The sequence below is a fragment of the Mandrillus leucophaeus genome, unplaced genomic scaffold (assembly GCF_000951045.1).
Source record: "Mandrillus leucophaeus isolate KB7577 unplaced genomic scaffold, Mleu.le_1.0 Scaffold186, whole genome shotgun sequence".
Lineage (NCBI taxonomy): Eukaryota > Metazoa > Chordata > Mammalia > Primates > Cercopithecidae > Mandrillus > Mandrillus leucophaeus.
Genome location: NW_012101876.1, coordinates 1,404,816 through 1,413,438, shown reverse-complemented (window position 1 = coordinate 1,413,438; position 8,623 = coordinate 1,404,816).

Below are 8,623 nucleotides of genomic sequence, written 5' to 3'. Positions count from 1 at the left end.
AAGGTGATTTTCTCTGGTTGTATGTTTTAATTTATTTAATTTTGATCAGTTCATCTTTTAGTCTTTCTATTCTACCTATATGTAGTTTTTACACCACAATTACAGTGTTATACTATTCTGTGTTTTTCTGTATACTTACTATTAACAGTGAGTTTTCTACCTTTAGATAATTTCTTATTGCTCATTAAAATCCTTTTTTTTTTTTTTTTTTTTTCCAGATTAAAGAACTCTCTTTAGTATTTCTTTAGGACAGGTTTGGTGTTGATGAAATTCCTCAGCTTTTGTTTTTCTGGGAAAGTCTGTATTTCCTTTTCATGTTTGAAGGATATTTTCACCCAATATACTATTGTAGAGTAAAATTATTTTTCTTCAGCACTTTAAATATGTCATGCCACTCTCTCCTGGCCTGTATGGTTTCTATTAAGAAGTCTAGTTCCAGATGTATTAAAGCTCCATTGTATGTTATGTGTTTTTTTTTTTCCTCTGTCTGCTTTTAGGATCCTTTCTTTATCCTTGATCTTTGGGAGGTTGATTATTAAATATGTTGGGGTGGTTTTCTTTGGGCTAAATCTGTTTGGTGTTCTATAACTTTCTTGTAGTTGACTATTGATATCTTTCTCTAAGTTTGGGAAGTTCTTTGTTTTTATCTGTTAGATTTGCCCTTTTGAGGCTATTTTCTAGAGTTTGTAGGCATGCTTCATTGTTTTAAATTTTTTTTTCTTTTCTCTCCTTTGTCTGTATATTTTCAAATAGCTTCTATTCAAGCTCATTAATTTTTTCTTTCTGCTTAATCAATTCTGTTATTAAGAGACACTGATGCATTCTTCATGATGTCAATAGCATTTTAAACTCCAGAATTTCTGATTTATTCTTTTTAATTATTTCAATCTCTGTGCTACATTTATCTGATAGAATTCTACATTCCTTCTCTGCGTCATCTTGAATTTCATTGTTTCCTCAAAACATCTATTTTGAATTATCTGAAAGGTCACGTATCTCTGTCTCTCTAGATTGTTCCCTGTTGACTTACTTAGTTCATTTTGTGAGGTTATATTTTTCTAGATGATCTTGACCCTTGTGGATGCTCATCTGTGTCTGGGCATTGAAGAATTAGGTATTTATTGTAGTCTTCACAGTTTGGGCTTGTTTGTACCCATCCTTCTTGGGAAGGCTTTCCAGGTATTTGAAGGGACTTTGGTGTTTTGATCTTTTTGGTCACTGCAGACATATCTTCATTAGGGGACTCCCCAAGTCCAGTAATGCTGTGGTTCTTTCAGTCTTGTAGAGGTACCACCTTGGTGATCTTGGATAAGATCCAGAAGAATTCTCTGGATTACTAGGCAGAGACTCTTTTTCTCTTTCCTAAGTTTTTCTCAGATAACCAGAGTCTCTCTCTTTGTGTGCTGAGCTTCCTGGAGCTAGGGGGAAGGGTGACACAAGCACCCCTGTGGCCACCACCACTGCAACTCTGCTAGGTCAGACCTGAAGCCAGCATAGCACTGGATCTCACTAAAGGCCTGTTGTAACCACTATACAGCTACTGCTTATGATTGCTCAAGGCCCTAGGTCTCTACAATCAGCAGGTGGTGAAGCCAATCAATCTTGTGTCCTTCCCTTCAGGGTAGGAATTTTCCCCTCCCCCCAGGTGGGTCCAGAAGTGCTATCTGGGACCTTGGGCCTGGAGTTGGAAACCTTAAGAATCTACCTGGCGCTCTATTCTACTGCAGCTGAGCTGGCACTCAGGTCCTAAGATGAAGTCCTTCCCACTCTTGTCCCCGCTTTCCATTAGCAGTGGAGTTTTTCCCTGTGACCACCACCACTGCAGGTCTGTGGGGAATATTGCCAGGCCTACCACTGATATTCACTTAGGGCCCAAGGGCTCTTTGGTCAGCTTGTTGTGAATGCTTTCAGGCCTAAGAGACTCACTCTTCAGGGTAGTGGGCTCTCCTCTGGCCCAAGGCAGGTCTAGAAATACCATCCAAGAGCCAAGGCATGAAATCAGGGACCCTAAGAGCCACTTGATGCTCTATCCCGCTGTGACTGAGCTGATACCTAAGCTGCAAGACAAGGTCCCCTTTACTCTTCTCTTTCCTTTTCTCTAGCAGGAGTCTCTTTCTGCAGCCACCACACTGGGAATGTGCTGGGTCACACCTGAAGCCAGCACATCTCTGAGTCTCATCCAAGGCCCATGGTGAGTACCACCTGGCTACCACTGCTGACTCTTTAGTCAGCAGGTAATGGATCTCGCCAGGACTTGGTCCTTCTCTTCAAAGCAGCAGGTTCTCTTCTTGCCTAGAGTATGTCTAGAAATGTCATCTGGGAGCGAGAGCCTGGAATGGGTGCCTCAGGACTCTGCCTGATGCCCTATCCTACTGTGACTGAGCTTGTATCTAAGTTGAAAGACAAAATTCTTCTCTGCTCTTCCCTCTCCTTTCCTCGAGCAGAAGAAAAAGTCTTTTGGAACTGCAAGCTGCACTATCTGAGGCTGGAGAAAAGGTGGCACAAGCACTCTCTTGGCTGCCTCACCTGTGTTTCACTAGGTTATGTGCCCCCTAAGTCCACTGACTCCAACCCTAGCACAGCACTAGGACTTCCCTAGGAGGTGCAGTCCCTGTGGCCCAGACCTCAATTTAGAACGCCAGAACCTTTTAGCGTGTCGTGGTGAGGCTTGCCAGAACTTAAGTTTTGACCACTGGGATGGACAATTCTCCTCTGGCTAGGGCTAGCCTAAATGCTCCCTCTGTAGGTGTCTGCAGAGTTCTGCCTGGTGTTGCTTTCTGCTGTGACTGGGCAGAACTGAGTTCTATTGCAAAGTCCCACAGTCACTGTGCTCTCCCTCCCACAAGTACAGAGATTCTCTATGCCATGTGGCTGCTGCTGGGGGATGGGGGAGTGGTGTTGCTAGTAATACAGGATTATTTTTCCTACCATCTTCAGTGTCTCTTTCAGTGATATCAAGTTCAAACCAGGTACTGTGATTGTTCAGCTGGTTTTTGATTCTTATGATGGTGCTACACATCTACACATCTTATGATGTGTAAATAGTTGTTAAATTTGGTGTTCTCGTGGCGGGGGTCGGGGGAGACTATCGATAGAGGCTTCTTTTGGCCATCTTGCTCTGCCTCAGCATGAATTTTCTGATTCATTTCTTACCAGTCAGTAATCCCTGTGGTCTGTAAATGTATGTATATTGGATCTCTGACCTAAAAAATGCCTACTAGAGTACTTGGCACAGAGTAGGTGCTGTAAGTAGTTGATAGGTAATCAATGAATGCATTGAACGTGAAAACAATGCAGATATTGATTTACTGGCAACTTATTTACTTTCAATGACCCTTCTGTGAAAATGACCTGGCAGTATAACAAGGCACTGTGGTAAATTGGAATGTAGACTGAGCTTATTGACTCTGTTAGGGCCAATTTGATCATCATACATTGTAGGCCAGTGTCCACATAGCATGAGCATTTCAAAGATCTAAAAATGTTTGAGAACTGAAAAAAGTTACTTATTTAACCATTCCTTTATTGGGTATTAATTTTGCTTCCCAGTCTCTTGTTATTAGAAATGAGGCTGAAGAGAGTAACTTTGTACATAGTCATTTTGTATGGGTACCAGTATATCTCCAGGATAAATATCTAGCTAAGAAAATGCCAGATCAGTGGTCCTATGAATTTTTAATTTTGATACCTATTACCAAATTGCTTTCCATAAGTTTATTAACTTACATTTCTACCAGCACTGTATGAGATTACCTATTTCCCCATAGCCTTACCAACAGAGGGTGTTATTAAATTTTGAAGTTTTGCTAGCCTGATACATGGATGCTCTACATTTTAGGAATTCATGGCCTTGTTATGGGAAAAGCACTGTCTGTCTCTCTGTATTTACTTGTTTATTTATTTATTTATTTATGTTTTTGCTTTGTTACAAAATGAATCTGAGGAAAATGTTAGAAAAAGAAAAATATTTATTTTTCTTATTAATGAATTTATTTATCTATATGCCTCATTTTTCCAAAAAAAAAAAATCTGATTCTGAGGATTCCTGTAAAGGATTTATAATAATATAGGATAAAACATAAGAAGGAAAAAATTGGGTAAAGAGAAAAAGTGGGTGTGGAATTCTGATAAAGGTTTGGTCACTATACGAATGCTTATATCATTAGGTTCCATCTAGTTGCTGAAGAAGTATTGTAAGTGTGACTGTGAGTTCCCTGGCAGCCAATGTAAAGGTGGAAACTTGGTTAGTTTTAAGAGTCACAGTGACTATAATACTAATAATAAATCAGCTGTTTAGGAGAAGTATAACTTTTTCTTTTGCTAGAATGTCCTCTCCCCTTTTCTATGTGACCAGTTCCTATCAACTAGGAATCTAACTCTCAGTGAATCCTTCCTTGATTAATCTATGTACTTTGCTGTTTCTTTGCTCCCACAGATCTTTGTATGAATCTCAGTTCTAACACTTGTTATGTTCACTTGGAGGTACAGCTTATTGGCTCAACAAACGGGCGTTGGAGTCATGCTTGAGTTCACATTCCAATTACGTCTTTCATGGACTGCTGACTTTAGTCATTTTACATAACCCATGGGCATGTAACATGAGCAAGAAAATAAATGTCTATGTAACTTTTCTAAGCTCATGTTTCCTCAATTGTAAAATGGAACTACTAGTAGTATCTGCCTTAAAAAGACCGATGTGAAGATTAAATGAGATTATGTGGGTAGAACACTTAACACCTTGTTAATTAATGTGGTAAATGATCATAAGTAATAGCTGCAACGGTTTTATGTCTATCATCCTAACAAGCTACTTACACTATCTGCTCTCTAGGTCCTTACAGGTGAATACAACCTTTAATAGCTACATGATATTCTTTGAATTGCTAATACTGGATTCATCTGGAAGAAATACTAAAATCCAAATTTAAGGAAAAGAAAAAATTTCACAGGGCCTGAATTTCCATTCAGGACCTATCCCTTAATGTTGGCATTTTCACAGCTGTGGCCAGATGGCAATCTTCTCTATTTCAGGGGAGGTGAATCAGAAGATTCTAAATGTCAGTTTGCTTTCAGATGCAGTCTTGGAAGGAAGACCTTTGCAATCAATGAACATGCTTCTGTAATATAATATCAAGCCCACGTAGACTGGTTTGTCTTGCATACATAGTCATTAACACCTATGGTATCTCAGTTTAATCAACTATGATTTCACAGTAGCTAAGGGAGGCATAAGGTTATCAGCCAGTTTTCATGTTTACTTTTAATGATATTAATTGACATTGCAAACTCTAAGGTGAAGGAGTCTTCTAAAATTCTTTCTCTGACAAATGTCGCAGGGTCTTCACGTATTAGTCAAGATGAGCTAGGTTATACTGCAGCAACAAACAATCCTAGAATCTCAGTGACTTCTTGTTCATGTTACGTATCTGTGAGTTTTCAGGTGGCCCCGCTCATCATATTTACTCAGGGATCCAGGCTGACAAGTGCTTCCATGATTACCACGGCAGGGGAAAACAAAACAAAACAAAAACAGAGTTTTTAATGGCATACTGACTCTTAATCCTTCTGTCCAGAAACGATACTCGTCACTGCCATGCACATTTCATTGGCCAAAGAAAGTCAAATGGCTAACAGTAAAAAGGGAATTGTGCCTGAAACAAGTAGAAAGAGGAGCTTGTTAACCTGGCAACACCAATATTTAGCTATTATAGAACACTCACTAAATGTCTAAGCTCTTCTAAGTGCATTATCTCATTTACTCCATAGTAAACTTATGAGGTAGGATGACAGACTCTCCTTGCCCATTAAAATCCATTTCTCCCTTTTCCCAAAATAATAGAGCTGGACACATGGCCTTCCAACTAGCCACTATATTTCCCAGCTTCCTTTGAAGCACGCGAATATGTTAGGGCCAATATGTGAGTGTAAATGGTGAGTGCAACTATATGTCACCTCCTTAAAAGAAAATCCCTTTGTCCTGGGCCAGTGTTCCATTTCCATTCCTTTGAGCTGGAATTCTACGACCCAACCTCCACAAAGAAGATGAGGACAATGACCTAGGGGAAGGTAGAGTAACAAGGTGGAAGGCACCTGGGTTTGTGAATGGATGGGTAGAGCAGAACCTCTCCACTCCTGGATCCACTGGGGGCTGCTACATGAGAAAGAAAATTGTATCATCTTTAAACCACTGTGTTTTTGTGGCATTCTGTTTTCCCCAATTAATTTGAGGTAGGCATATTATCCTCCCATTTTACAAATTAGAAACTGAGGCATAAACAGTTGAGAAATTTACCCAATCCCATACTTTTAATTATTACTCCCTGTTTAATGACCTCTCAACCAAATATGGGCCACTTGGGCAATAGTTGTGATGTAAGCATTTTAAATTCTTGGGCGTTTATTATATGTTTCCATTCTGTGAACTATACACGTATAGGACACGGAATGGATGTGATATGACTTTGCTTAGTGATTGAGTTGCATTTACCACTTTAAATTATCCCTCCTTTTTGGGGAGAGGTTTAGGTTAACCCTTAGACCTAGAAATAGGTTTGCCTCTTTCTTTTTCTTTTTGCCTTTTATGTCACTTCTAGGCCTGTGGGAGGCTAAGATGATTGTCACTTTTCTTCTCTGATTTACACATCCCCAATTATCCTGAAGAAGTTTTCCAGAATAAACCATCAAGTTATATCCTAAAGGATATACCTATCCTTTAGGTCTCATTTAGAAATACTGGAGTTTAAAGCACTGGTCTAAGGCTGATCTTCCAATCTGTCAGTTAAAGGAAGTTTCTGAACGCTGTTTGCGGTTGACCACTGCTTTTGACTGCCCTAGGAAAAACAGCAGAAAGACTTTTATGTCATTAGAGCTGCCAAACATTGGTATAAGAATATACATTTTCTTATTAAATCTGTCCTAACTCAGTCAACAAAGATGTGGACAATGATATGAACAGACATTTTATACAAAAGAAAGACTGCCAAACATACAGGTACAGTGAAGCCACAATTATTACCTCTTTGAAACTCCTACCATGACCACAATATGTCTTTTTATCAGCTTTATACACACTGAGTGATTTTCAGAATATTCTACAATCAACATTTTCTCCTTCAGCACCCTGAGAAAATAGAGATATTCAAATGGCGGCTCCATAAATATCTGTGGGGAAAAACCACAATGCCTAGGATGCTTCTTGATGAAAAAGCATTCTCACATTTCTGTGGGAACAGAAATACTGTGATGTTTCTGGCAAGTAAGAGTTCATACACAAATATGGTTGCTGAGATGTCAGCAGGTCAGCTCTTCATACCCAAGCTGTTAGGGAAAACCTATTCAAATCTGTCTTCCGGAAGAAATAATAACCATAGCACCTTTCCTTAAATGATACTTCACAGTGTTCCAAAAACTTTTATAGGTGGTGGTGAAAGAAGCATGGGAGATGTCTTGTAGGAACTGGATTATTTTTATTTTTATCTTCTCTGACAGTCAGACTATGCATTCCTCCTCCACACAGTAAAAATGAACTGCTCTGTGCTAGTATTGAAGTTATTATCTCTAAGCTCCAAATCTGCCCCCTGCTTTGTGATGGTAGAATTGGGACTCTACATGCCACATTTCTGCTTTGCAAGCTGACCCCAGTTAGGCTTTGCTAATAGGAGGCACTACAGGGTGACTCCAAGGTTGGAGGAGGAAAAAGGGATTTGTTTCTTACTGTTCTAGCTTTGCTGCCTGTTCCTTTGAATGTCACTTCAATGATGTTACTTCATCTCGGCACGAGAATTTCCTTTCTATAGCAGCAACCAAATTTAGTTTATAGTTTCTCTAGCACTTGTAGAAGTGCTCCATTGCTCCATCTCCAGAGACACTCACCTCTAGGAGGAGGCTGGAGCTCCCTCAGAAGTCTGGTTTCAGCCCCTGAGACCCTCTGCTGAACTCAGGGACACATTAATTCACAGAAAGCAAAACTCAGATGGGCTTAAGTAGAAAAGGAGACTTACTGGCTCATATAGTCAGAAGTCCAGGAGTTGGATGAGTTTCATTATTGGTTTATCTAGTTCAGTGATATCACCAAGGACCGAGTTTTAGTATTTTTTTCTTCTCTTTCACTCTACTACCCAGGTCCAGCTTCATTCCATGACTGATTTTGTGGTACCTTTTCCACTGACCAGTGAACAAAATCCTTGTTCTTTGCATTGTTTGGACTAAACTGAACCAATCATGGTGAATAGTGCTATGTACTGATTGGTGTAGGATTGGATTACTGATCATTTATTTATTTATTTATTATTATACTTTAAGTTCTAGGGTACATGTGCACAACATGCAGGTTTGTTACATATGTATACATGTGCAATGTTGGTGTGCTGCACCCATTAACTCGTCATTTACATTAGGTATATTTCCTAATGCTATCCCTCCCCCTAACCCCTTCCCACAATAGGACCCAGTGTGTGATGTTCCCCTTCCTGTGTCCAAGTGATCTCATTGTTCAATTCCCACCTATGAGTGAGAACATGCGGTATTTGGTTTTCTGTTCTTGTGATAGTTTGCTGAGAATGATGGTTTCCAGCTGCATCCATGTCCCTACAAAGGACATGAACTCATCCATTTTTTAAGGCTG